The 26,876-nt window shown below is 43.5% G+C and overlaps 1 protein-coding gene across 1 annotated transcript in view; it reads left to right on the top strand.

Annotated features, from left to right (window-relative positions):
* Positions 1 to 584: 584 nt before the first annotated feature.
* LOC105482052 (ADAM metallopeptidase domain 28) overlaps positions 585 to 26,876 on the top strand; it is a 596,506-nt gene continuing 570,214 nt past the window's right edge. The window contains exons 1-3 of the mRNA XM_071068485.1: positions 585 to 682; positions 24,366 to 24,475; positions 25,043 to 25,180. The gene's annotated coding sequence lies outside the window, so the exon portion shown is untranslated. The remainder of the gene's footprint in view (positions 683 to 24,365; positions 24,476 to 25,042; positions 25,181 to 26,876) is intronic.

Genomic DNA, 26,876 nt, shown 5'->3' with positions numbered 1-26,876 from the left:
CCCTCTGCTGGAGCAACTGGGGTAGCCGAGAGTGCCTGCAGGTGGGATACCTGGCCGCACTGTGCATGACTTCCTCCTGCAGCTCCCAGGGGCTTCCACTGTATTCATAGTTTCTCCTTTTGTTTGCCCTGCTCTCTGAGCTGTTATTCAACAGCTAGAATTGTGCAGCATTAAAACCAGTGCCACAGAGAACTTTAAACAGAGACAGATCCAAATACCTCCTTCCTGAGAGCCGATCTCTCTGGGAATACCTCCTTGCCTCTCTTCTGGAGCGCAGCAGCTTAGCCTGGTTTGCACCTGTGACATCTGACTTAACTACAGCTGGTAGCCCTTGTGGCCCCGAGTATGCCTTTAAGGAGACAAGTGATGGTGGATTGGGCAGGCTATTGAGCAGCTCTGAGCCTTGGTGTCTCCATCTACCAAGAGGAAATGATGATGGAGCTGTGGGGACACACGTGAGAGCAACACAGGTGAAGTGCAGAACAGGAATCCCGGCCATCTCTGAGGGTTCGGTGTGTTGGCTGCTTGGGTCCGATCATAGGGCTTAATCATTAGCTGACTGCTCTCCTCTCGTCACGCTCCGGCCTCATGCACTGGAGTTGCCCCCTGTCCACTTAATCTTAATCCCTTTCTAATCGGCCCATGACGGTGAGAAGATATCGACGGTCAGCAGCTTGGTCTGGTGAGTGCCCCTCCCCACTCTGTGTGAGGCTTCTGAGCACAGCAGCCCTGATACAGTTTCACATATTATTTGGGCTCATTCACCAGGGCTATTTTGGAAGGTTGGCTTTGTGAGGCTTCTGGGAGCCTGGCTGAACATTATGCAACTGCTTTGGTCTGGTGTACTGAAGACGCTGAATTCTATAGCCAATGGCCCTACGCCCGTAGAAAATTTGCGGGGAAAGCTGGTGAAATCGAACTTTTTAGGTTCCTAGCAGAGAAAGAGAGAATTAGAGTTCAGAGGCTAACTTCTCCTTAGAGAATTCACTGACCTTAGAGAATTCAGCTGTGAGCTGCTGAGGAAAGAGGGGTGGAGAATAAACAGAGGTGGGCTTTCTTGGTCCTGAGTCCTAACACTGGGGACAGGAGATCTCCAGAGTCCATGACTATAGAGGAAAAGGGAAAGGAAAAGGAGGGCACGGGAGGAAAAAGAAAGAAGTCAGAGAGAGGGAGAGAGAGAGAGAGAGGGAGAAAGAGGGGACTTCGTAGAAAGAAGACACTGCAAAATATTCATTAAAGAGTTAATTTTACTTCCCAGCTTCTCACTGCGGTAAACTTGCCCTCCTGAGGTTATTGTGTCACCTCCTGCTCAAGTGCTCTTTGGGGACTAGAACTTGCCCTCCTCTGGGGTCTGAAAGTATCATTTCCTATGGTAGAATTTCTAAGAAAATGAAGTTCGGGAAAAAAGGGGTGACAAGCACAGGGGCCTCTTGAGCCCATGGGGTGGCTGAGCCTCGGCTCCCATTGCCACGAGGTCACGTCTCTGCAGGCCTCTTATCCCTGTCCCCAGGCTGGTGCAGCCCAGTCTGTAGAAACAGATTCTCAACAGGTTCATGCTGTGTTCTGAAGCACTTGCAGCACATCATGCTTCCTTTCTTTTTCTGAGATGGAGTCTCGCTCTCTCACCAGGCTGGAGTGCAGTGGCACGATCTCAGCTCACTGCACTCTCTGCCTCCCAGGTTCAAGCTATTCTTCTCCCTCAGCCTCCCAAGTAGCTGGGACTACAGGCGTGCACCACCATGCCCAGCTAATTTTTTTGTATTGTAGTAGAGACAGGGTTTCACCATGTTGGCAGGATGGTCTTGATCTCCTGACCTCGTGATCTGCCTGTCTCTGCCTCCCAAAGTGCTGGGATTACAGGTGTGACCCACTGTGCCCAGCTGTCATGTTTTTTAACACTTGATTCAGGCCTTCGAGGTAGGTGTTATTCCCATTGTGCAGATGAGGGGTCTATGTCTTGGAGAGGTTAAGTAACACATTCCATCTTACCTGGCTTTTCAGCAGCAGAATCAGGTCTCACCACAATTCTGCCTGGTTCTGAAGCCATTCCTTATGGTACCTTTTTTTTTTTTTTGGACGGAGTCTCACTTTGTTACCCAGGCTGGAGTACAGCGGCAAGATCTTGGTTCAATGCAACCTCTGCCTCCCAGGTTCAAGCGATTATCCTGCCTCAGCTTCCCTAGTAGCTGGGATTACAGGTGCGCACCACCACACCCAGCTAATTTTTGTATTTTTTTTCTGTAGAGATGGGGTTTTGCCATGTAGGCCAGGCTGGTCTTGAACTCCTGACCTCTGCTGATCTGCCCACCTCGGTCTCCCAAAGTGCTGGGATTATTGGCTGGAGCCACTGTGCCTGGCCTCCTTATAGTACTTTATGCAACCAAAATGTTCTGTCGATTCCATCCCCAAAACATGCCATGGTGCTCTTCACTTCCGTTTATGACCACAGATGTATCCAGGCTAGATTGCCATCATCTTGTGCCTGGCAGCTTGCAATAGTTTCTTAACTGATCTCTCTCTTTCTGCTTTTGTCTCTCTTCAATGCATTTTCCACAGAGCTGCTAGAGAAATCATCTTAAGAGGTAAATTGGCTCACACCAGACCTCCACATAAAACTTCTCAAGTTTTCAAAGGTACCATAAGGAATGGATTCAGAACCAGGCGGAATTGTGGTGAGACCTGGCTCTGCTGCTGAAAAGCCAACTAAGATGGAATGTGTTACTTAACCTCTCCAAGTGCTTCCCAATACACTTGGACTAAAAGCCAGACTTCTCTCCATGGCCCACAGGATCTGTAAGAGCTGGCTCCCTTTCTTGGAGGGTCTCAAGTGCATTCTTGAGTCTTGTTGGTACTGCTGGCTCCTTTACTGAATATGCTGCAGCCACACTGGGCATTTGGTTCTTTTCTGCCTCAGGACATTAGCACATGCTGCCGTTTTAGAATGGGATGATGCTCCCTCCAGTATTCGTCTGGTTAAATATTTTTCATCCTTTGGGTCCCAGCTTAAAAAACCGTTTCCTTGTATAGTAGAGACCTTCTCTGAATGCCTAACCTAAACTATACCCTCCCTGTGCTTGGAGTTTCCTGGTAGGCAAAGAAGGAAATATGGTCCATTACAAAGATCTCATTGTCAGAAAGGAGAGAGAATGCTAGTTGTTCATGATGAGAGTTTCCTCTGGCACAGAATTTGAAAAGAAATTTCCTGCATGGGGCCTTCTATAGGAATCATAGGCCAATGTAAAGGACAGATTGTCCTCAACAAAAACTATGTGATTCAGAGTGGATTGGGTAGATAAAAAATACTGAAAGATCTCAGAGGTCTCTGTTGGAGGAGTTGACTGGGGAAAGCTTCACGGAAGAGGCAAGAACTTGGCCATGCGGAGGGGAAGGATTTGGAATAGCTTGAGAAGAAGACAGCATGGATGGGGCTTTATTAAGGATGGGAATTGAAGCACATAAAAGACCATAACATGTTGCCCAGTGTGCGATGGGTGCACAGTTTATTTTAGTTTAGTTTCTTCTAGTCCCTGAAGGAAGGTTACCATTTGTCGGCATAATCTATGCCTTGACTTTGGTAGCCAGTGCAGCTTTTAGGCCAATCCATGAAGAGGCTAATCCCTGCCCACTTTCTGTGTCTGCTTACCCTTTTTTCACCCAAACATCTTAGCAACTCTACCCCACAGGCCTGGGACCAGGGCATGGTAAGCCAGGCACCGAGGGTGCTTGTTAGGTGATCCTGAGAGAGCACCTGCCTTGATGTTGCACCCTGACTGCAACTCAGTCCTGGGACCCTAACTCATGCTGGCCAGTGTCTGACCTTAGCCCATCAGGTCATCATCCATTTGTGCTGAAAGGAGCCACAGGAAACTTGCAGCAAGTATGTGGGGAAGGAAGTAGGAAGAGTGGCACTAGAAAGAGATGAGGTGCTAGACACATTCATTCAAATACCCTTTCCAAAAACATCTGACTTAGTTTCTTTACATTGTCAGGGAAGCTTTTAAAGACCAGCTGCCTCTTATTAATGCTGTTTAGGCTGATCCTCTTCCCGCCAGCCCTGCTCTTGGGCTGTGCCAGCATAAACGGCCTGGTGGAAGTGGAGGACATGCCGAGTGACGTCAGTGGCTGGGTCTGAGCTTCAGATCTTAGCCCAGGCAGCTGAGAACACAGCGCCTTGGTCCCCTTCCAGGGAGAATATAAAATACTCTATCCACTGCCTGAGAAGGCTGGCTAAGCTTTGGGGGACCAGAAGATGGAAGGGCCTCCAGAGTCAACCCCAGCAGCGGAACTGGCCTTGCGTGAAGGAAAGGCAGAGGTTGCCAACACTTTGTGACTTAAGAGGTGGCCCGTGGTCCCCAGGGCCATATATCTCTATTAGGGGAAAGGAGCATGGGGTTTGGGGGTCACAGTGCTCTGAGTATGAATGCAGACATTTGCTAGTTGTATGACCTTGAGCAAGTTATCTATTAGGTTGGTGCAAAACCAACTGTGGTCTTTGCCATTGCTTCTAATGGTAAATATCACAATTACTTTTGTACCAACCCAATAGTATCTCTGAGCAGTATTTCCTCAACCGTCTGATGGATGGGAGTAATGATACCAGTAGCCATCTAAGAGGGTTGTTGGGATTACAATGTTTATTTATGTGAAGGGCCCAGGACAGATGGAATCTGGTACATAATAGATGTTCAAGAAAATTTTCCCTCCCTGCCTCCCTCCCTGCCTCCCTCCCTCTCTCCTTCCCTTCTCAGTTCTTCCCTTCCCTCTCTTTCCTTTCTCTTTCCTGCGCCGCCCCCCCCAACCTTCCCTCTTTCCCTCCTTCTCCTTTGGTGAAAGCTAAACTGTCTGTGAGGTTGGCATGGGGGTAAAATCAAGAAGGAAGAAATCCATTCTTGTCATGAAAACTCTGAAAAGCTTGGAATCAGAGGCATCAGGTACCACTGAAGGTGGAGGCACTGGGAAAGGGCAAAAAGCAGGCTGCGGGAACATTTGCATAAGGAACCATTAGATACCCATATTTTCTCTCCCATCTTTAGGCAACCAGGCAACTTCCCCAGTACCTGCCATTCCCCCCGCCACACCCCATGCCTGGGGATTAATTCTGGCACTCAGGTCATGTGCTGGAAGCAGGGGCACTAAGTGACACTTTGCATGCAGAACAGGAAGGTTCCCTTGGCCTCTTCTGCTTTACAGCCCACTCAACACAGGCAGCCAGGTGAGGAGATTGGCTTTCCCAAACACAGGGCCTAGCAGAATAGATAGATCCTTTCTTAAACTCTGGAGAAGCTCATAAGGCAGTAGGCTCTGCCCATGCATGATGAACTTCTTAAATGTAGTGCCTAATCATTAAGTATGAAGAGAAACCAGGAATCACCAAAAAACTGAGGCAGATTGTAAGTGTACATGGAGATTCTGACAGATAAATGAATGGAAGAAAGGAGTAGAGACAATGTAGGAGGCATAAAAAAGTTCAAAATACAATGATTAATGCTATTCATATGATAAGAGAAAATATATCTATGAAATAAGAATGGGATTTTATGTAAAGAAACATTCAGAGAACAGGAAAGGGCTTTTGAAAATTAAAATATGTTAGTATTTTCTTTTTAATAAACAGAGTCTCACTCTGTTGCCCAGGCTGGAGTGCAGTGGCACAATCACAGTTCACCTCAGCCTCAACCTCCTGGGATTAAGCGATCCTCCCACCTCAGCCTCCAGAGTAGCTGAGACTACAGGCATGCACTACCATGCCTGGCTAATTATTATTATTATTTGTGTTCTCTCTGGCAGCACATATACTAATTATTATTTCTTTTAATTTTGTAGAGGCAGGGTTTTGCTATGTTGCCCAGGCTGGTCTTGAACTCTTGGCCTCAAGCAATCCTCCCACCTTGGCTTCCCAAAGTGCTGAGATTACAGGCATGAGCCACCATGCCTGGCAGATCGTAGAAATTTTAAAGGCCAATAGATAATGTTGAGGAAAGATAATGTCTCAGAAGAAGAAAAGAAGGATAAAGTGATGGAAAGTAGAAAAGATGAGAAAATGAGAAAATCAGTCCAAAAGATCAAACATTTAACTAATAAGAGCCCAGAAGGAGAAAATTGAAAGTAGAAGAGGTTAGTTATCAAATAAATGAGAACAAAGTTTTCAAGTCTTCTGAAGACCTGGCTTTCCAAACTGAAAGAGCCAGTGAGTACCTAGCGCATAATAGATGAAAAACAGTTCACATACAAAGTACAGCATGGTGAAATATCAGGACCCTAATGATAAAGAGAAGTTTGTAAAAGCTACCAGAGAGGAACGGGTTATATACTAGGGACCAGGAATCAGAATAGCATAGGACATCTCTACAGTTTGGAGATGGTGCAGCAGTGCCTTCAACATTCTGGGGGAAAATGATTTCCAACCTAGAGCCATAGCCCTAACAAAATGACCATTTAAGAGTGAGAGTCGACTTGCAAGGTCTCAAAAGATGTTCCTTCCCTGCCCTTGTTTTCAGAAAGCTACTGTAGGATGCGATCCATCAAAACAAGGATATAAACCAAGAAATAGAAAGACTTAGAATCTAGGAATCGGGTTCTCTAAAACTGGGAGAAGCAAAGAAAAAATTAACAGATGGTAGCAAAGGAAAACCTCAGTATGACAGCTGGACAGTCAGTCTAGGCAGTAATCCTTCCATATGGAACTGATGATGGAGGGATTATAGGAGACACAAATATTAAGCGGTGGATTTCCTCATGTGTTTCATTGTATTGAGAAGAGTTTTACTGTTCTTTTGGAAAGTGTAGGACTGAACAGGGAAAGAAAGATTAGGAAAAAATATGTAAAAACAAAATGTTTACAAGGAAAAACTAAATTAGTAAACTAAATTAAAAAACATTAGTACACTAAATATATGAAATATATATATATAGACATGGCCACGTGAATATTGATTAATTAACCACTAATTATGGTATAACAATATGGAGAGGATGAAGGAAGGGGGAAAAGGGATGTTTGTGTGTCTGGTGGGAGATGCTGAGCAGTTGGGAGAGAGAGCTTGATCTTCATCTTCCATACTAGGGAGATATAATGTTTAAATATAAAAAGTTAAAGTATAATGTACATGTTATTTAGAAAAACGAGGATTATGGAAAAATATCTTAAAATTTGTTAAGTCGTGTAGCATTATTTAACTTCAAAAGCTGTGCTTATGCATTCCTTTGATTTAAAAAATGAATGAAAAGTATTTCTTGCACAGCTTGGCTATGCAGAGCACCATCTAGATGTGGGATCTTGAGTCACAGTAACTATTTTCTTTTTTTAAAGTTGAGGGAGGCTTAAATGCAATTATAAGCTAAAATCTGAGGGAAGAATAGAGATAGGAGACACAGAAAAAGAGGGATAATTAATGTTTCAGGGATAGTCTCTAAAGCAAAGGTGGATGGAAGAATGAACCTTAGAACACTGCTTGGAGAAGAAGCGGTAGGTACAGAAACACTTAGGAAGTTGAGGGAGATCTTGCCTGAGGCATCCTGTTTTTGGTGAAATAAGAGGCAAGATACCTTATTCAGAGTGGAGATGTTGTTGTGGAGAGGATTTGAAAAGAGTATTAAAGTTGGAATCGTTACTGCAGAGACTGGGGAAAAAGAGCTGACTCAGGAATATAACAGGATATCTTGGCAGACCTGAGGGTTTGGCTGAGAATGGAATCAATATATTGGGAATGCCGAATCTCCCCAGCTGTAATGTTTCTTTAGTAAGTCCTGTAATCCTGGGGAACATGGATGGTTGGGATCCTGGGGCTTGAGGGACCAGCGTAGCTCAGAACAGGACAAGGGAGTTGAGAGTGATGGGGAGAAGTGGTCGACATTCTTCCACTTAGGGTCTGGTCTAGACAAGGGTGGAGATGAAGCAGAGGAGGGTGAACAGCTTTGGAGGAAAGGCTTCAAGGGCTTGGGTGCTCCATGAAGCTGGAGAGTAGGGTAGGAAAAAAGAGGGAGGAAGCTGCAAGTATGGGATGTTTTGCAGGTGGTGAGGTGAGCTCCAGGGTCTAAGAGGCTAATATTTTGCAAGTGGAGCAGTTGACCTTGGGACAATGAAACCAGGGTGTTGGAAGGATTGTCCCTGGGATGCCGGCAGTGCTTAAGGTGAGGAAGAAGCTAGTGATCCAGCTGCCGAAGTCTGATGACTGTAGTGGGATTTACTGGGAGGTCAGGACACGAATACTGTGAGAAAAGTCAGTGAGTGGTAGAGCCAGACAGCATGGGGGCCAACAGGGAGGGACTTTCAATGTGACAATGAAGATCTGGGAGAATATCCCAGCTCTAGCATAGGGCACAGGGGTGCATGCACTCTCTATTCTAGAGGGCTACAAAGGAAAGCACTGATGCTGGGGAAGGGTGAGCTTTAGACAAGGCAAGTTGATGGAGAGAGTCTCTTTCGGTGGCATAGGTGGGGTTTTCAGTCAGCAGGGAGGCAGAGGGGCATGGACCAAGGTGAAAGAGGAGGGGGTGAGAGCCCTGGAATTAACTGATTTTGATTTAAAAGCTTTAAGGCTGAAACATTTTCTTTTATTGGAAGAGAAGCAAAGCTACAAAAGCAGTGGGGAGAAGGGTAAGGCATAGTGCATTGACTAATCTGGCCCCCTAGGAGAACCCCAAATGCAAAACAAGCAAACAAGCCCCACAGGTGCCAGGGAACATGGAGATGCTGTGCCACTGAGCTGGCTGGAGTCCTACCAGTTCTTCCAGTTTAATACTTCTTTATAGGACAACCCAAAACTAGCAGCGTCTGCCTAGCATGAAGAAGCTCAACTTACTTTAGTGCAAGGTGCTTCTAAGAATCTTGTCTTTTCCAGGACTAAAATCACATTGGGAGTTGTAGGACAGTATCTTCTTGAGTGGGACTCTCAGAACTGCCCCAGATTGAGTTTCTTAAACTTACTCTTTCACTGCCGCTATATGCATCTTCTAGGCTTTCTCACAGTTTTGCTTGGCTGCAAAATCCCCAAATAAGCCAATGTTGAATTTCATCTCTCCACAACCCATCATTCCCTGTTTGCTGCTGGAGATAACCACACAACTCTGTGGATTAGCATCACTACAAAGGCCTGAAGGCTTGCTTTCTACTTTATCAAGAAAAGTGGAAACCAAAGGGCATGATTTTCTTCAATATATTTAAATCTTCCCATAATCTTTTCCAATGTACCTGCAGCTCTAGTTTCCTTGTTATTTTCTACCATTTCAGGGTGTACCTGTGTTCCGGGCCCACGGCCACCTGCTTTGCTGCTTTGCTGCTTTGCTGCTTTGCTGCTGTGTCTGTGCTTTTGACCTCAGCTCCTATCACTTAGGTACATTAACCTACCCCTCCATCTCTTTCCCTACCTTGGCTAATATCCTTGATCTTTCTGTCTCCTTACAGTTCCTTCCTCTCAGTCTGTAAACATGGTTACTTCTTTCTCATCCTAATAATACCGATGTTCCCCCAACTCTCCTTTGACCTTGAAACCCCCTTCACCACTTCTCAAACCATGACTGACACTGCTCTTTTAATGTCACGGCATTTCCCTAATAGCCATATCTAAAGGATTTTTTTTTTTTGTACTGAGTTTTCTCTAGCTTTCCTCTGAATCTGATACTATGAATGACTTTCACCTTCTGAAAATGTTGTACACTGGCTTTCAGAACTCATTAGTCTCCTGATTTTTCTAGTTCCTTTCCAACCATTTGTTAACATTTCCTTCAGGAGCTCCCTGTCTTCTGTCCAACTTTTTTTTTTTTTTTTCTTTTGAGACAGGGTCTCACCCCATCGCCCAGGCTGGAGTGCAGTGGCATGATCATGGCTCACTGCTGCCTCAACTTTTGGGGCTCAGGTGATTCTCCAACTTCAGCCTCCCGAGTAGCTGGGACTATATGTGTGTGCCACCACACCTGGCTAATTTTTTGTGTTTTTTGTAGAGACAGGGTTGAACTATGCTGTTAAGTCTGGTCTTGAACTCCTGGGATCAAGCAATCCACCATGGCCCTCCTGAAGTGTTGGGATTACAGGCATAAGCCGCTGCATATGGCCTTCTGTCCAACTTTTCACTGTTTGTGTTCTCTTGGGTCCTGTCCTTAGCCCATGGTCCTCCATACTGGAAGAACTCATCAAAACCCATGACCTCAATTACCACCTAGATGTAGGTCACCTTCAGGTCTCCATGGGGACCCCTAGACATGTATATTCAGCTGCCTCCTAGACATCCTACTCAAGATCCCACAGACACCTCAGCCCAATGTCTCCAACATTAGACTCATTCTTTTCTTAAACCAGCTCTGTTTCTGGTGATTTGAATGCCACATGCACCACCAAATGCCACCCCCCACCCGCATGCCCGCTGTATCTAAATCACCACCAAGACCTGCCAACTTTTCTTTCTAATTTTTAGATTTGTCTCTTATCTCCATTCCTATTAAAAACATTATGTTTGGGTCTTTATTACTTTTCACCTTACTATTGTCACAGTCTCTTGACTCATCTGTGCCTCTGGTCTTGTTCCTGTTAAATCTACCCTTCATACATCTGCCATGATGATGTGTTTAAAATGCTGATCTGATCACGTCACTCCCCTTTCTTAAACTCCTCCAAAAGCTCCACGCTGTCTATAGGAGAAAGTTCAAACTTCTAACACAGCATGCAAAGCCCAGCACAAACCAGCCCCTCCAGATTTCTCTACCTCCTCTGCCCTTTCTTCCTGTCTGCCTGTCTCACATTTATGTTCTAACAATACTGGTGGCCTCGGCATTCTCAGCTCGTGCTGGGCTCCTGCTCACATCACACTTCTACTTAGGTGGTCCTCTTGGTGAAGATGGTGTCTTTCCTCTTCCTGCTCTTTCTTTGAATACTTCATACTCATCCTTTAGGACCCAGGTCAGGTGGAACCTCCTCCAGGGAGCCTTCTTGGAGCCCTTAAAAAGCTTCTGCTCAGAGTCCTCCAAAGTCTGCCAATAAATGAGCTCTGTGGTATAATGAAAAGAACAAGGACTGTAGAGGAAGCATGACCTGGATATAAGTGGCAGCACTGAGGCCTTGGGAAAAGTATTTTCCAATTTTGAGCTGCAGTTTTGCCATTTATGTATTGGGGATGATGATATTTAATTTATGGGGATAGTGGAAGAATGATCTTAAATAATGTACGTGTAGTGTCAGGCCTATAGTAGGTACTCAGTAAATGGCATTCATTATTGACATACTCATTGCTGTATCTATTACAATATTTTTTATAACCCACACGTAGGGGAATCCTCACTTTTCATGCCTTTTAATTCTTGTTCTTAATGCATGAAGCATTACCTGGGAATTTACTGCCTTTTGGGCATGGGCTCTTCTAGGCAGCTGTTGCTAATCAATGGTGACTTTGCCTTTAGAGAGGTGCTGATTGAAGGGTGAGAAATGGATGCCTCTCCAGCCTTGGCTCTGCAACATGATTGAGGAGCAGTTCCTGTGTCTTCCTAGAGTTTTTTCAGTCTTTTTCAGACCCAATACTATGACAGTGGAGGAATATGTCATTTTTTGAGGGGCTGTGTAGATGTCAAAAGAACAGAAGAGGGTGGACTGAATGGAGATGATATCTGTATCTAACGTGCTTGTTCCCTTGTACCTGACCAGGGAGGGCATTACAAATGGAGGTCTTTGAAAAGTAGACATTTCAGGTGGTGCTCCCTGTTTTCTGATATGTTTTCTCTTCCTTTTCTCCCTTACCTTTCACAGAAGACTCCACTATTCCCCATACAAAGTGTATGCCCCCAACCCCTGCACCTTAGAGATCTGAATGCCTCTTTCATGGGCTGAACATTGATGGGACTTGTCCCAGTTTTCATCGCTGCCTCTGGCTGAGTAGAGTTGGACTTTAATTCTCAAAATAAGGATGAAATTACACTGTAATTTCAGTGTAATCTCTCCACAACTTTCAACTAAACTCAAGCTTACCTTATAAAGGCAGGTAACACAGTTGAGGCTTGAGGAAGGTCTATTTCTTCTCCTAGTGTGATTGACTCAGCCTGTTGCAAAGCAAGAAAACCTATCATTCATGATGAGTATTCCATTCCACCCTGGTGGCTACCAGTGCCCTTAAAGCCTCAGCCAGTTGGTAACAGGCTGAGCCATTACACCTGTTTAATTTTTCAAAAAATATTTTGTAGCGATGGGGTTTTCCTATGTTGTTCAGGCTGGTCTCGAACTCCTGGCCTTAACTGATTCTCTCTCCTTGGCCTCCCAAAGTGTTGGGATTCCGTGTATGAGCCACCATGCCTGGCCCAGTAACAGGTTTAATTAGATTTCTCATAGTTTTCAAATATCCTTTCCATAGAATGAGGGAGGAGAAGTCCTACTTCATTTTGACACAGAATTATCTGTTCATGTGTCTGTATTGCAGAGTAGCTTGTGGGTTTCTTCAGGGTAGGGTCTGTGTTTTATTCATCTCAGCTCTCTGTCTCTCTTACAGTGCCTGCCTCATGGAAGGCTTTAATACATGCTTGTTGACTATATGAATAAATTCCAAAGTTTAATTAGAATTTTTTCGGACTTTTCTTTCTTTGTATAAATCTGGAGCTTCAACTTACAAGATTTTTTCCTAGCTCAGGTCTCCCCTTCCTGGGGGGCTCAATATCTGTAAGTCAGGTGGGCTTTGGAGTTCCACATTAGGCCTGTAGAACATTTCAAAAGGTGGTTGGCTATTGATGCTCATTAATTAACTCAGCAAGTATTTACTGAGGTCCTACAATGTGCTTGGAAATGCATTAGGTGCTGGGACCAAAGGAAGTGAACAAGAGAGAGGGCCCTCCTGGAATCAACAACTTTGCTCTAAAATCTTAATCTTTAGGCAATAGGGCAAAGTGAGTTTTAATAAAAGGAGGAACACACAGTGTGACTTCAGAGGAATTCTTCCTTGCTCCAGCTCGCTATTTAAAATGGACTTTAGAGTTATATTATTTAGCTCTTTAATGTCTTTTATATAACATGCTGGACAGATAATATCTACTAGTATTTAACACACTTGTAGGAAAAGAGGATTGGAGAGGCTTTGATTTGAGAGGAGAGAAAGACAGTGAAGCTCCCTGGCTATTATGTTTGGAGAAACAGGATGCTTCTAGAGGGGGAAGGGAGAGAATGAAGGACCCGGGATTCCGGTGACTGATCTGGAGGAGTAGAGCAAGGCAGTGCAGAGTTGATAGTCACTGGATTCTCAGCTCTGCCACTCGTGAGTGGGTTAACTTCTGGCAACATCTTCAAAATTCTAAGGGTCTGACTTGTTTTCATCTGTAACATGGAGATTACGACACTTACTTTTGTAAAGTTATTACTTTTTTCACTTTGACAGTTTGCCTAGATCTGTGTGACCTGTGAGCAGAGGCATTATTCTCTGTTGAAATGCAAATACTGTTGAAACATAGAAAACTATTGTTGACCATAGGCATATTGGTAAGAATTAGGGTTTATCAAATAAAAGTGGTCACCTTGGGAAACAGAGCGAAGCACCAAGATTATACCTATTAGCTGGGCCAGATGTGTATGTTGAGAAGGGAGGATAAGTGTTTTACAGACATGAGCCAGAGTTTATTCTGCAGTGAGGGGAGGCTTGAGTAGCTATAGTATATAAGGAGGGAAGGAGGGCTCTGCAAATAGGAAGAAGGCCCAGGGTTTGGGATGGGAACATGAACATGAACTTGCTCCTATGCCTCCTTCACAGTATGTTGGGCTCAGTGCATATCTCTATACACATCTGTTTTTATGTTTAACATTTTATGAAATCATCATAGGAATATAAGATGCTTCTATGAGAAAAAGTGTGCATCCATTAAAGGCAACATTTTGCCATAGGGAGATAGTGATAGGAATATATAAAGACAGACAGGGAGGGAGGGAGGGAGAGAGACAGAGAGAGAGAAGAGGAAGAAGAAGGGGGAGACAGGGGAGAGGAGGAGAGGGAAGGGAGGGAAAGGAAAAAGAAAAGGAAATGAAAGGAAATAAAAAGAAGGAAAATAAAATGAAAGAAAAATATATTTGGTGGTCAATGTTATGTCAAGGGCAATATACCCTATCCTGGTCTGATGGCAACATGAATATCTTGTTCTATTTATGGGTGCCATATTTTATGAAGGACATTTGTAAATCTCAGTATAACTAGAATTGTGAGAAGCCATTTGAGAAATTACTTAAAAAAAAAAAACAAGGATGTTTAACTTGGAGAAAAGTCTCAGGACCTTCAAATGAAAGTTATTTTCAAACATCTGAGGCGGAGTCGTGGGCAGAGGAAGCAGGGGCTTGTCCTCTGTATGTCAGGGAACTCTGGGTGAAGAAGGGTCTGTGAGGGTCAGGGTCTCTTCATCCAGGATCCTGGAGGTCTGGCATGTTGGGGGAGCTTCTGTGTGTGGGAAATTAGGCTAGATGACTCCAAAGTTCCCTTCAGGGTCTAAATAGTTAACCAATTGCTTTGAGTGCAATGAGACTTAGAATAATCTATTATTAAAAATACTTTAAAATCCAGTTATAAAATACATGTGGATTACAAAAGATTTGGGAAGTTAAGAAAAATATAAATGTGTAGAAAAAGTATTGTTCATAATCCTACATAACGGTAGCAACTACAGCCAGCCCTCTGTATCTGTGGGTTCTGCATCTGCAGATTGAACCAACCATGCATGGAAAATAATTTTTAAAACCCCAATAAATAACAAAAATACAACAATAAAAATAATACAAATAAAAACGACACAATATAACAGCTCTTTGTGAAAAAAGATACAAATAAAAACAAGGCAGTATAACAACTATCACAATACAGTATAACAAGTATTTAGCATTTACATTGTATTAGGTGTTATAAGAAATCTAAAGATGATTTACAGTATAGGAGAGGGTGTGCATAGATTTTATGCAATTACTGTGTCATTTTAGATCAGGGACTTGAGCATTTTAGTATCCAAGGGAGGTTCTGAAACCAATACCTTCAGATAAGGAGGGACAACAGTCCTAATATTTCGGCATGTTTATTTTCAGTCTTTCCCTCCATGTTTTAGGAAAAATTGAGAAGCAGATGAAATCTCTGGTGCTTACTTCTGCCTTCTCCCTTGCTTCTTTTATGCTCATCCTTCATCCAGTTCCTTCATACTTTTCCCCATGACCTCATCTTAAAACCTGCTCTAGAGAAAAAAAATTACATGACTTTAACAAATACGTTGTGAGATTAAGCCTGTGTGCCATTTCTACCCAAAAAATCTGCCTTCTAATCCTTATACTTGATCATAGAAATAGAGGTTTTTTCAGCTGAGAGCACTCTTCAAGTACCAAGAGCAGGTGCTTAGGGGTGGTGCCAAGGGAAAATGGAGCCTTATGTGTGCTCCTGAAGTGGTAATTGCCACTCCTGGATATTATTATTCTCCATATTTATTGGCTCAATCCTTGACCTGTAAACTGTCATTTCTGTCAGCCAAGGTTCATTCTTGCAAATAACAGAATCTATCCTAGCTAATTTAGGCCAAAAGAGACGTATTGAAGAATGTTGCAGGCTGGGCATGGTGGTGTACGCCTGTAATCCCAGTACTTTGGGAGGCAGAGGCAGGAAGGTCACTTGAGCTCAGGAGTTCACGACCAGCCTGGGCAACATAGTGAGATTTCATTTCTACAGAAAAAAAGTGTAAAAAATTAGCCAGGGATGGTGGCATTTACCTGTAGTCCCAGCTACTCAGGAGGCAGAGGTGGGAGGATTTCTTGAGCCCAGGAGGTCGAGGTTGCAATGAGCCATGATTGCATCACTGCATTTTGGCCTCAGACTAAGACCTTGTTTCTTAAAAAAAGAGTGTTGCATATTTTACAAAATCTCTGGGAGGGCCAGATGACCAGACTGGGTGCTGCACAACTGAGAGTGAGCAGCCCATCCAGGAACGAGGTAGTTAGGACCCACCCTGAGCCACATAATGGAGCTGTCCTGGCAAAAATACCACTGCTGCCACCTTCCCCAACTGTAAATGTGTCTGGTACTGGATTCAGAAGCTCCATCCTAGCACTCAGTTACTGCCTCATGTAATTCTCTTCTGCATCCAAGTCATGTGGATCCAATGGGCCATTTGCCTGTAACTGCTGCAAGGGAGTCTGGGAAGTATATTGTTTTTGATCCTACTTTGGGAAGGTGTATTACTCAGGGTTCTCCAGAGAAACAGAAGTAATAGGAGATCTGTCTGTCTGTCTCTCTATCATCATCGTCATGTCTATCTATCTATCATATTCATTATTATCGATCTATCTTCATTATCATCTATCTGTCTGTCTGTCTGCCTGTCTGTCTGTGGAACTGGGCCACGTGGTATGGAGGCCGAGAAGTCCCATGATCTGACATCTGCGAGCTGGAGACAGGAAAGCCAGTGGTATAGTTACAGTCTGAGTATGATGCCTGAGGATCAGCAGAACTGATAGGGTGAGGGTTTTTTTTTTTTTTTGAGATGGTGTCTCACTCTGTTGCTCAGGCTGGAGTGCAGTGGCGTGATCTCAGCTCTCTGCAAGCTCTGCCTCCCGGGTTCATGCCATTCTCCTGCCTCAACCTCCTGAGTAGCTGGGACTACAGGTGCCCACCACCACGCCTGGCTAATTTTTTTGTATTTTTAGTAGAGGCGGGGTTTCACCATGTTAGCCAGGATGGTCTTGATCTCCTGACCTCGTGATCTGCCCACCTTGGCCTCCCAAAGTGCTGGGATTACAGGCTTGAGCCACCGTGTCCAGCCGACGGTGTGTTTTAATCCTAGTCCAAGTGTGAAGTGCTGAGGACTGGGGAATGATGATGTAAGTCCAAAGGCCTGGGAACCAGGAGTATCAATGGCATAAATCCCAGTTCAAAGGCAGAAGATTGATGTCTCTGCTTCAGCAGTCAGGCAGACAGAGAGAGATAGAGAGAGAGAGAGAGGAAGAGGGTTCCACCTTCCTCCACTTCTCTATTTACTCAGGCCCTCAATAGGTTGGTGATGCAACCCACATTGGGGAGGACCATCTGCTTTACTCAGTTCATTCATTCAAATGCGAACCGTGTCCAGAAACACCCTCTCCAGCATCCCCAGAAATAATATTTAACCCGATATCTGGGCATCCCATGGCCCAGTCAAGTTGAAACATAAAATTAACCATCACAGAAGATGAGACTCATATTGATGGAAGTAACAAAATAGAGAGAAGGCCTTCACAATGTAACATTTTGTCCATGGTTTATACAGGTCATACCTGTGAGTTTTGGGGATCAAATGCTAGGCTTCGAAACTGGAAGTTAACCTCAATATCTGAGCCTTTGTCTGTGCCTTCCGCTAACTGAGGCATCTCCTGGCAAATGCCTGTGAACCTGTACTTGTGGCAGGATAGCTCCTGTTGCTTTAGTGTCTACTGCTCGTCAGCCTATCCTACGGGGCCAAAGCTGGCTTCGGCTGGGTAACATTCTCGTAAGCCATATATTCAGTGGAGCTTTGTACCTATTACATGCTTGTGACAATTTTTAAAGAAAAATTTTGGTATTCTTTTATTTTAAATGACTGTTATTAAACACTCTAAAAAGGCAAGTTTGTTGGATAACTTCATAGCTCTTTAAGATGACTTGTTCTTCCATGATGAAACCAAGTTTTCTTTTTTGAAAAGTCCTTGAAGGTATTCTCCGTGCCCTTCTTAGTACTGCAAGAAGTAATTTTTAAAAAAGTAAACTGTGGTGTTTGGCTCATTATGAAAATGCTATACGAGTTACAACTGAGTTTATTTTAGATGCAATTCAAATCCTACCTTTACAATTTTATAATGAGGAATTTCAGTGTCTTTCTGTCTAGTAAGGGGTTGCCTTTCAGGTCAGGAAAGAAACAACTACTCCAGCAACACATCACCCTTCAACTCCTCTTTGGTGCCTTTCCCCAGCAAACCTTCCCACTCAAGCAAAGTCACCATAAATTGGCAACCCATTAACTAGTAAGTACGGTATGTTCCAGGAGTACCACCTCTCCCTCCCGCACCCCATCGCATGGATACTTACTTTTTAATCTGTCAGGTAACAATGAGCTCCTTAAATTATTTGTCTGAATTTACTCTGTGTAAACTGGAAAGGGAACTACATACCAGGAAGGCCAACAACTCATAAATCTTCCTTGGGGTCAGGTCAACTTTTAGGAAGGAGTGGTTGGATCCAAGGATTGAGTGAATGGAGTGGGTTTGAAGGAACCACTGCCGAGAATCTGAGAGAAAGCACTGATTGAGATTTATGTAAAAGAATTGCCAAGGATCATTGAAGGCTCAGTATTCTTCTCGAGTTGGAAAAAGAAGTGTACAATGTTCAGTTATAAAATACCTCCAGCAATTTACCTCTTACTATGTGGCCTTGTTGAGATATTTGTATTAATTCTTGTTAAGGACTTTGTATTGACTATAGCCACATTTTGAATAGTCTGCTCCTAGAGTATACTGTTAATTAATAGAGTAGCCCAATAATTGTAGTTTTTGCTTTTCAGAACAACCTCTCTTTCTCCTCCTCTCTCTCCCTATAAATATCACAGAAAAGAAGAAATATGAGAACAGTGGATAGAATGTCTATAATGATGAGAAGCATGTACTTCGTGTCATTTTATTCTTCTGAAATGTAGATTTCATGGTGACTCTTGAAAAGTAAAACATTTTTGAATTCCTTTTCAGGTGGAGAATTGTTGGAAGTACTTTGGACCTTGTGCTTTGTTAGTTAAATAGTTTTAGCATTCCTTAGAAACCAAAGAGTTTTATAGACATCTCAGTTAGGAAATTTTGTGGAAAGTATTTCTTCATATATGGGACACAGAGCAGAATTTTTAGCAGAATTTATATGAAAATATTTTAGAACTGAGATTAAACTAGTATCATGACACATGGTTTGCACATAAACAACTGATACAATACTTTTAAAGCATTCCTCTCTATATTTTCAAAGCAGATGGTCTAAAGGCATCTGTTTTTGTTTAATTTTTTTTAATGGGGACATTTAAAGCAATCTCAGTAAAACAAACCTAGGAGTACAAAAAAGAATCAAGGAGCAGAAATTGAAGACCTTAAAATCCTACCTCAAAGAGGCAATCACTGTTAATATTTCCTTTCAATCTTTTTTCTATTTATGTTTTAGGTAGTTGCTATGACCTATGGTATCAGACATGATAGACTTGGTTGTGATGTGGTAATACTCACCTCCAAGTTTCGATCGTGCAAGAGTACAGTTGCTTATTTCTCACATGTGCTACATGTCCTTTGCAGATTGATTGGAGGCCCTGTACCCATGTCATTATTGTCTTTACTCAGAGTAATCACAATCTGGAACTTTTCTGGTTACCACTGTAGGGTGAAAAGAGTGCACTGAATGGCCACACACTGGAAATTAAACATTTGCACAGGAAATGACACGTATTGCTTATGCTCGCAAATCAATGGCAAGAATTGATCAAGTGGCCTAATCCAACCACAGACCCCCATTATATCATGCATACTTTATTAAACAATGAAACTATTATTAAATAACACTTATAAAAGTTAGTTTGAGTTATTGTATGAAACCTACAAAATTATATATCTTTTCTTTTCTTTTCTTTTTTTTTTTGAAACAGGGTCTCACTCTAGCCCAGGCTGGAATGCAGTGGTGAGGTCTTGGCTCACTGCAACCTCTGCCTCCTGTGTTGAAATGATTCTCCCACCTCAGCCTCCTAGGTAGCTGGGATTACAGGTGTGCACCACCATGCCTGGCTAATTTTTGTATTTTTAGTAGGGACAGGGTTTCACCATGTTGGCCTGGTGGGTTGAAATTATATATCTTTTCAGATTAGTCTAGAGTCATACTTTCAGTGAATTCCTATTGGATTGTCAAGGGTTCATTTGTATTGGTTACATTGATAGAATTTGGTGATGGAAAGGAATTTTTTCCCCCACTTTAGATGCTTCCTTCCATGGGGTGGGGATTCACCAGCTTGATGCTGTTGTCCTTTAGTTACTTAATTTGATTAGTGAGCTTGGAAGGAGAAATTGGGCTCCACGACTGAGGCCTTCCTGGTTCCTCTCTCTCGAGAGGGAGCTGCCTGTAGGAAGTGTAATCTCTTCTTCTCCCCATGCTGTTGGAGGCAGTCTACCCTGGCCTAGCTGGGGTGACCCATCATCCAGGTTTGCTCAGGACTTAGGGGTTTCTTGGGATGTGGGGCTTTCAGTGCTAAAACAAGGATAGTATCTTCTTGTGATTGCCTGGTAAAATATGGAAAATTCTGGGATCCAAGATGAGGAAGCCTATTTGTTCCATTATCTTAGCCACCACATTCTCTACTGTAATATTTATCAGTAATAAAGATGATAATTTAGTCTCTCATTAAAGAGAGGTTTTACTCTCATTTCTCAGTTGTCCCAGAACCCAGGCCAGTAAGAGAGATGTTCTTTAGGGGGCCTCTTAAACCTGAATGCTGGGATTAGCACTGTCCTCATTTGCCCTTTCCTCACATAGATTGTACTATGGATGGATCTGGCAGCCTCCACAAATAATGAATCCAGATCTGAAGTTGCACTTCTCCAAGATAAACATCCCTATGGGACTAATAAACTTGATGTAGTTGAGGTCTAAGATCAGAGTTTATTCATCTATTTGGCTTCTGTAGTGTAATTTCTCCAAAGCCCGATAATGTTTAGATAAACAGACCCATTGTGATTAAGGGGTAGGGGGTCAGATCAAAGTAGAGGCAGAAGGGCAGGGTGAGAGGAAATCAGTCAAGAGGATGAGAAGGAGGACAGTCACTCGGACAGCCACTCGGACAGCCACTTCACTTTGAGGAGGGTCCAGGTGGTAGGCAAATCACAGAGCAATTTCTGATTCTTGAGTGCATGAGGCACCCTTGACACTATAGCTGAATTCACTTCAAACATGGAGAACTGAGGGAAGCAGCAATAAGTCAGTGGAGTCACTCCTGCTTTTCATTTACTTTTTAAATTAATTAATTATTTTTTTTTTGATACAGAGTCTTGCTCTCTCACTTAGGCCGGAGTGCAGTGGTGCAATCTTGGCTCACTGCAACCTCCATCTCCCGGGTTCAAGCAATTCTCATGCCTCAGCCTCTGGAGTAGTTGGGACTACAGGCACCCACCACCATGCCTAGCTAATTTTTGTATTTTTAGTAGAGACAGGGTTTTGCCATGTTGGCCAGGCTGGTCTCAAACTCCTGACCTCAGGTGACCCGCCCATCTTGGCTTCCCAGAGTGCTGTGATTACAGGCATGAGGCACCACGCCCGGCCATACTCCTGCTTTTAGGCAGAAACATTGTCACATATGCAGCTTTCTTTTACTTTCCATAAATCACCAAATATTTCAGTTCAAGCAAGAATAACAAGAAACAAAACCTCCTTCGAACATTTAAATGTTCATCTGCTTTGCATATTTGTGTACTTGTCAATTTTACAAATAGGGTCCCTTAAATATTTTTAAGAATTACCATGGCTGGTGTTCAGCTACTTTTACTATGTCCTTGCAATGATGACATGCATGAGGTTTGGCAACTGGGATAGCACAGGCCCAGGCCAATCAGCACAGATACTAGGTACAGATCACTGGTATGGCCCTGCAGGTGCATGCAAGCTGCAAACCAGCCCTATATATATGGGAACATGTGAATTGTCTTGTTAATACCTCTCTGTGGGTAACTTGGATTCCTAAATTTTCTGGCTAATTCAGAGTCTCCTAATCTAACCTACTCTCTGGAACACTAAGCCTCCCATCTTTTTATGTTTCCTTCTTCTAGCATGGGATTTCTCAAAGAGTGATGCTCTAGACACTTTGTTACTCAGACCTGTTGAGTTGGAATTCCTGGAGTGGGGGCTAGGTGTCTGCCTGTTCACAGGCTCCTCAGGTGATTCTGATGCAGCTCACCAAAGTGGGAGGACCCCTCTTCATGTGACTTTCTCCGTTTATAAAGCGACACTTGGAATGTGACTGCATCTACCTCCAGCTGTCCTTCTCTCCCCTGCCTTTCATTTTATAATTTTCTCTCTTAAAGGCTGACCCTTATTATTGTTTGACATTTTGAGATCATCAAACATAATCTAAGCAATCATTCTTTTCATTGTCTCAGAAGCAGTCAAGTTTATTGAAAGTAAACATAAGCCTTTTCCAAAGATAAGACCCACAGACACAGTCTTTGGTCTCATTTTCTTGTCTGCAGAGATTTTTCTCTTTTAAAGCTCTACAGATTAAAACAAAAGGAGAAGTGAAATGAGCCTGCCCCAGTCCCAATCCATACCTTCTTCCCCTTTTCTGGAGGGAAGGTGGGAATGAGGTGCTAATTCTTTTGTTAGAAACAGTAAAGGCAGGTGTTAATTTTCCTCCCCACTGCCCCCTGGTCAGTTTCATGGTCAATGAGTTTATGCACATATTTATTCTACTTTAGGCAAAGGTTATCAACAGGGCTGGTGGTTTCTGTAACAGTTGATCAATGTCTGGTTTTAAAGCAGGTTTTAGGATCTTCTGGCAGTTTGTGGAGTTAGAATGACATTAGCTACGTTCATGAGTTTGCTGTCAGATGTCAAAAATGCCCACCATGTCTTCTAAAATGGATCCCAATTAGACCTGTGGAAGAATTTCAGACAGAGACCTTTGCAGACCGACCAAGCTAGTTGTGAGCATGATTTCCATGGACAAGCAGGTACCACACCATTTCTAAGTTGCCTGCTTTATGCCAGTGCTGTAGGGGTCTAGGAGAAGGTAAGAATTGGTTCTTGATCTTTTAGTGAAACTGAAGACAAATGATCAATATGCATGAAATGAGAGAAAAACAACAAAAGGCAGCAGAAGATTATATTATCCAAATCGTAAGTGCTGTAGGAGCTCAAAGGAGGGATGAACCACTAGGCACTAGAGTGGAAAGGCAAAGCTTCTCTAGAAAGATAAACATGAACTTCACCTTGAAGGATTTGAGAGGGCAGAGGGGAAAACGAAGGATATTGTTGACTCAGGAGAACCTGAACAAGGCTGGTCTGTGTGGGGATCAGCTTGCCCACAGCCAGGGCTCACTTTGTGGTCTTCAGGGAACAGGCTGAGAGAACCCCAAAAGACATGCAGAGAGGCTAAAAGCAAACAAGACAGGAGATAGAAGTCCAGTGTTTCTCAATGGGAAAAGTGATGTGTTTCAAGAAGAGCTTTTGTGGTCCAGGTGAAAATTGCTTTATGATCCCGGATTTCACTGCAGTTCAACAACTTAGCAACTGCATTGCTGAGCTTTTAGGAGCTGCACTTCCACTCAGAGCTGCATTTCCCTCTTCTACTTATTTTCCTGATTTTTTGTAGCCTTTCCTTATGTCTAGGCTTTGACCAGTCAGAAAGGATGTGTCCTTGTGTTGAAGCAAGTTTCTAAGTCTGGTCCAGGTGCTCACTCTTCAGTTGCTGGATCATGGGAAGTGTGGGTGGCTCTAGGACAATGTTTGGGAAAGGAGAGTCAGATAACTCTCTTTCTCTCTCTCTCTCTCTCTTTTTTTTGGGAGATGGAGTCTCACTATGTTACCTACGTTAGTCTTAAACTTATGGCATCAAGCAGTCCTTCTACTTCAGCCTACCAAGTAGCTGGGATGATAGGTGAGAGCCACCATGTCTAGCTTCATTAGCCATTCTTTAAAACCAACCATTAGGGACATATTGAAATATTTTAACAGCTAATGCAGCTAAGGAGACTGATGAGTTAGTTTTCATTGATATTTAGTTCTTGGTGATAAGTTTCTCTCATTTTATAGCAAAAGTGGAGTGGAGAGGCTGAACGATCTAAATCATACAACAATGAAAGATAAAATCAAGGTTCTGTATTAGATTTGTCCTTTGGTCTCTAGATCCTATTTTCACCTTGTTAAAAGATTTCCTGAATTTCAGTTTACAATAGCAAAGACATGGAATCAATCTAAATGCCCATCAATGGTAGACTGGATAAAGAAGCTGTGGTACATATATACCATGGAATATTATGCAGCCATAAAAAAGAATGAGATCATGTCCTTTGCAGGAACATGGATGGAGCTGGAGGCCATCATCCTTAGCAAACTAACGTAGAAACAGAAAACCAACTACCACATATTTTCACTTATAAATGAGAGTTAAATGATAAGAACACATGGAAACAGAGTGGGGAATAACATACACTGGGCCTTACCAGAGGGTGAAGGGTGGGGGGAGGGAGAGGATCAGGAAAAATAACTAATGTGTACTAGGCTGAATACCTGGGTGATGGAATAATCTGTATAACAAACCCCCATGACGTGAGTTTACCTATGTAACAAAGTTGCACATGTACCCCTGAACTTAAAGCTAAAAAAAAATGTGAGGGAGAATAAATTGTTCTGTCTCAAAAAAATATTTTTCAGAAAACGTTTGAATGTGAATGGGAGAGGAGAGTAGAAATGGGAAGGAACAAGAAGATTCCAGAGGAGTGACGTAACGAAACATTCTCAATCCACAAATGACTGCAAAGCAGGTAATTCCAGGTCTACTGGGAAGCCAAGCTTGGGAGGTATTTGCACCAATGAAGAACTCTTGCAGCATCTCATTATTGAATGGGTGAATAAATGGTGAATGGATTAAAAAAGAAGGACAAGGACCTGAAGAGGGAGTTCAGAGACCAAGTTCTGGCTCTAGAGTGAATAGGCAAGGCTTCTCCAAGAAGATGAACATGAACTTCACCTTTAAAGATTTGAGAGAGCAGAGGGCAAAAGGGAGGACACTGTTGACCCAGAAGAACCTGAACAAGGCTGGTCTGTGTGGGGAACAGCTACTAGACAGCTGTGAAATCACGGGCAAATCTATTTTTCTGGAATTTTCTGGAACTGGTGGCAAATTTCTTTATGGAACTTCTTTCCTTGGGGATAATTATTCCTCAAATGGTGATAATTATTTCTGCATTCCCCGGGGGGAGGGGAGGGTTGTGGGATCAGATGTGATGGTGACTGTGTGCACTCATGAGCATTAAAAGCTTCAGGCAAGAATAAGATTCTTCATGTCCTTCCACTCTAGCTTGCTTTGTAACTTTCTGTGTGTTTTCCAGATAACCAGAGTCCTGATGATTAACTGCTGTCAGTGGAACTGCCTGTTTTTCCTCAAGTGGATCTTTCCTTCTATGCAAAAGCAGTTGAAGTGGGTGTCTGTACGCTACGTCCTAGCCCTGTGCCGATTTCCTATTGAGGTCAGTGGGCCTTTGTTGGGGAGTGGAGATGTCTCACGGACTTTGAGCTCCAAGGCCTGCAGGGGCTTCTTGGGCAGTTATCACCAGTGTTGTCCTGTCATCTGATGGTTCCTGGGGTCATGGTTGCATGGAGACCTGGGAAAACAGACTGTTGACCACAAGAGGCCCGAGGCCTCTGACCGCTGACCAGAAGCCTAAATTTCTCTCAGCCAAATGGCCCCTGGTAACCTGAACAATCTGGGAGATGAGCTGGATATTAGAGGGGCCTCCCACGCATGTTGAGTCATGGAGCAGCCAGAATGTCCTCCTGTGCGAGGGCTATTGTGACCTGGGGTCAGGATTGTTCTGACTTCAGTTTCCTTTACTTTCATAATCATTTCCTGGCAGTCCTCTCCCTGACATGAGAAATCCCGGCCTCTGTTTATGGAACTTGTGGGCCAACTTAGATATATTGGGGTCCTGATGCTCTCGGCAGGGGAACATCATGTTGGTAACATTCAACCAAGAACCCGTGTGAATGTCAGGCAAGTGGTAGAGGAGCTTGGATATGGAACTAGAACATCTAAGTCCAAGTTCTAGCTACAACACTCTCACTCTGTACCTGTGAATGCCGGGGAAGCCCGGCAAGCCACTCAAAGCCTTATGAGCTGCACTTTCCTCATCTTACAGTGGAAATGAGAATCTATGTTCCCTGAAGTCTGTCATAAAGATCAAACTGGATGTTTGAGAAAGTATTTTCAAATCAAGTCACCACGAATGGTGTAGGGTAAGGGGTTTTTTCCTTATGGCAACATGAGGGATGCACTGGGGAAAAGGGGAGCACTAGCCCCTCAGATACCGCTATCGTGAAACTTTTGGGATATTGTCAAAGCCCCAAGGATAGCACTGGGTCAGCTTGGCTAGTCTGGCAAACCTCTGGGAAGTATGTTCTGCTGGATGGGCAAGCAGGTCCTCAGGGTAAAAGAGGAGGAAGTAGATTAAGCAGCGTGGTCTTTAGACACACCTGGGAATTATTCGTATTGCCAGGGAAAGGGTTGGCACTGCTGCTATTTCTCTTTTCGCTTTGCAGGCTGGCCTTGTGGGTGTGCAGATGATTTTTTCAGGGCTAATGTGATGGAATGGTGGTGTAACTTAGTGTGAACACGGTGTGGTGTGTGAGCTCTTCACGTTCCTGTCTAGAGATAGCCGAGGCTGGTTTTGAAGAAGGGAAAGCTGGCTCATGTGTGACTATTCACTTACCTGCCCTTAATCTCACTTCCAGAAAAGGTAAAATTGCTCCATTCCCAGAAGAGGCCAGCAAGGAGCTTGCTCCTGGGTTGGTTCAGGGTTGTGTCTCAATGGGCATCTTTTCAGAGCTAGGTTGGAGCCAAAATCTACTTTGCCGAGTCCCCTTTTCTAGGTGTGTTCAAAGGGATATAAAATCCATGTTTGGGACCCGTTACACTTGTTCACCACGGACCATTTGGCAATCATTTTTATCCCAGAATGATTTCCTGCCTTGGAGTGAGGCCCATCCAGGGCAGTGGGGTTTCCTCTTTGCTCTTGTCTTGCAGAGTGACCTGGGTTAACCTATCTGTCCTTTCTGTTACTCATATCTTTAGCCTTAAAAGATGATGTCCTTTTAATTTAAAAAACAAAGCCAAACAACCCCCCCCGCCCCCGCAAACCACTGATCTTTCAAAACGTAAAAAAAATG

Source organism: Macaca nemestrina, chromosome 8, assembly GCF_043159975.1.
Source record: "Macaca nemestrina isolate mMacNem1 chromosome 8, mMacNem.hap1, whole genome shotgun sequence".
NCBI classification, from domain to species: Eukaryota; Metazoa; Chordata; class Mammalia; order Primates; family Cercopithecidae; genus Macaca; species Macaca nemestrina.
The sequence above is the reverse complement of the archived record's forward strand: the minus strand, read 5'-3'. Positions and strand labels throughout refer to the sequence as shown.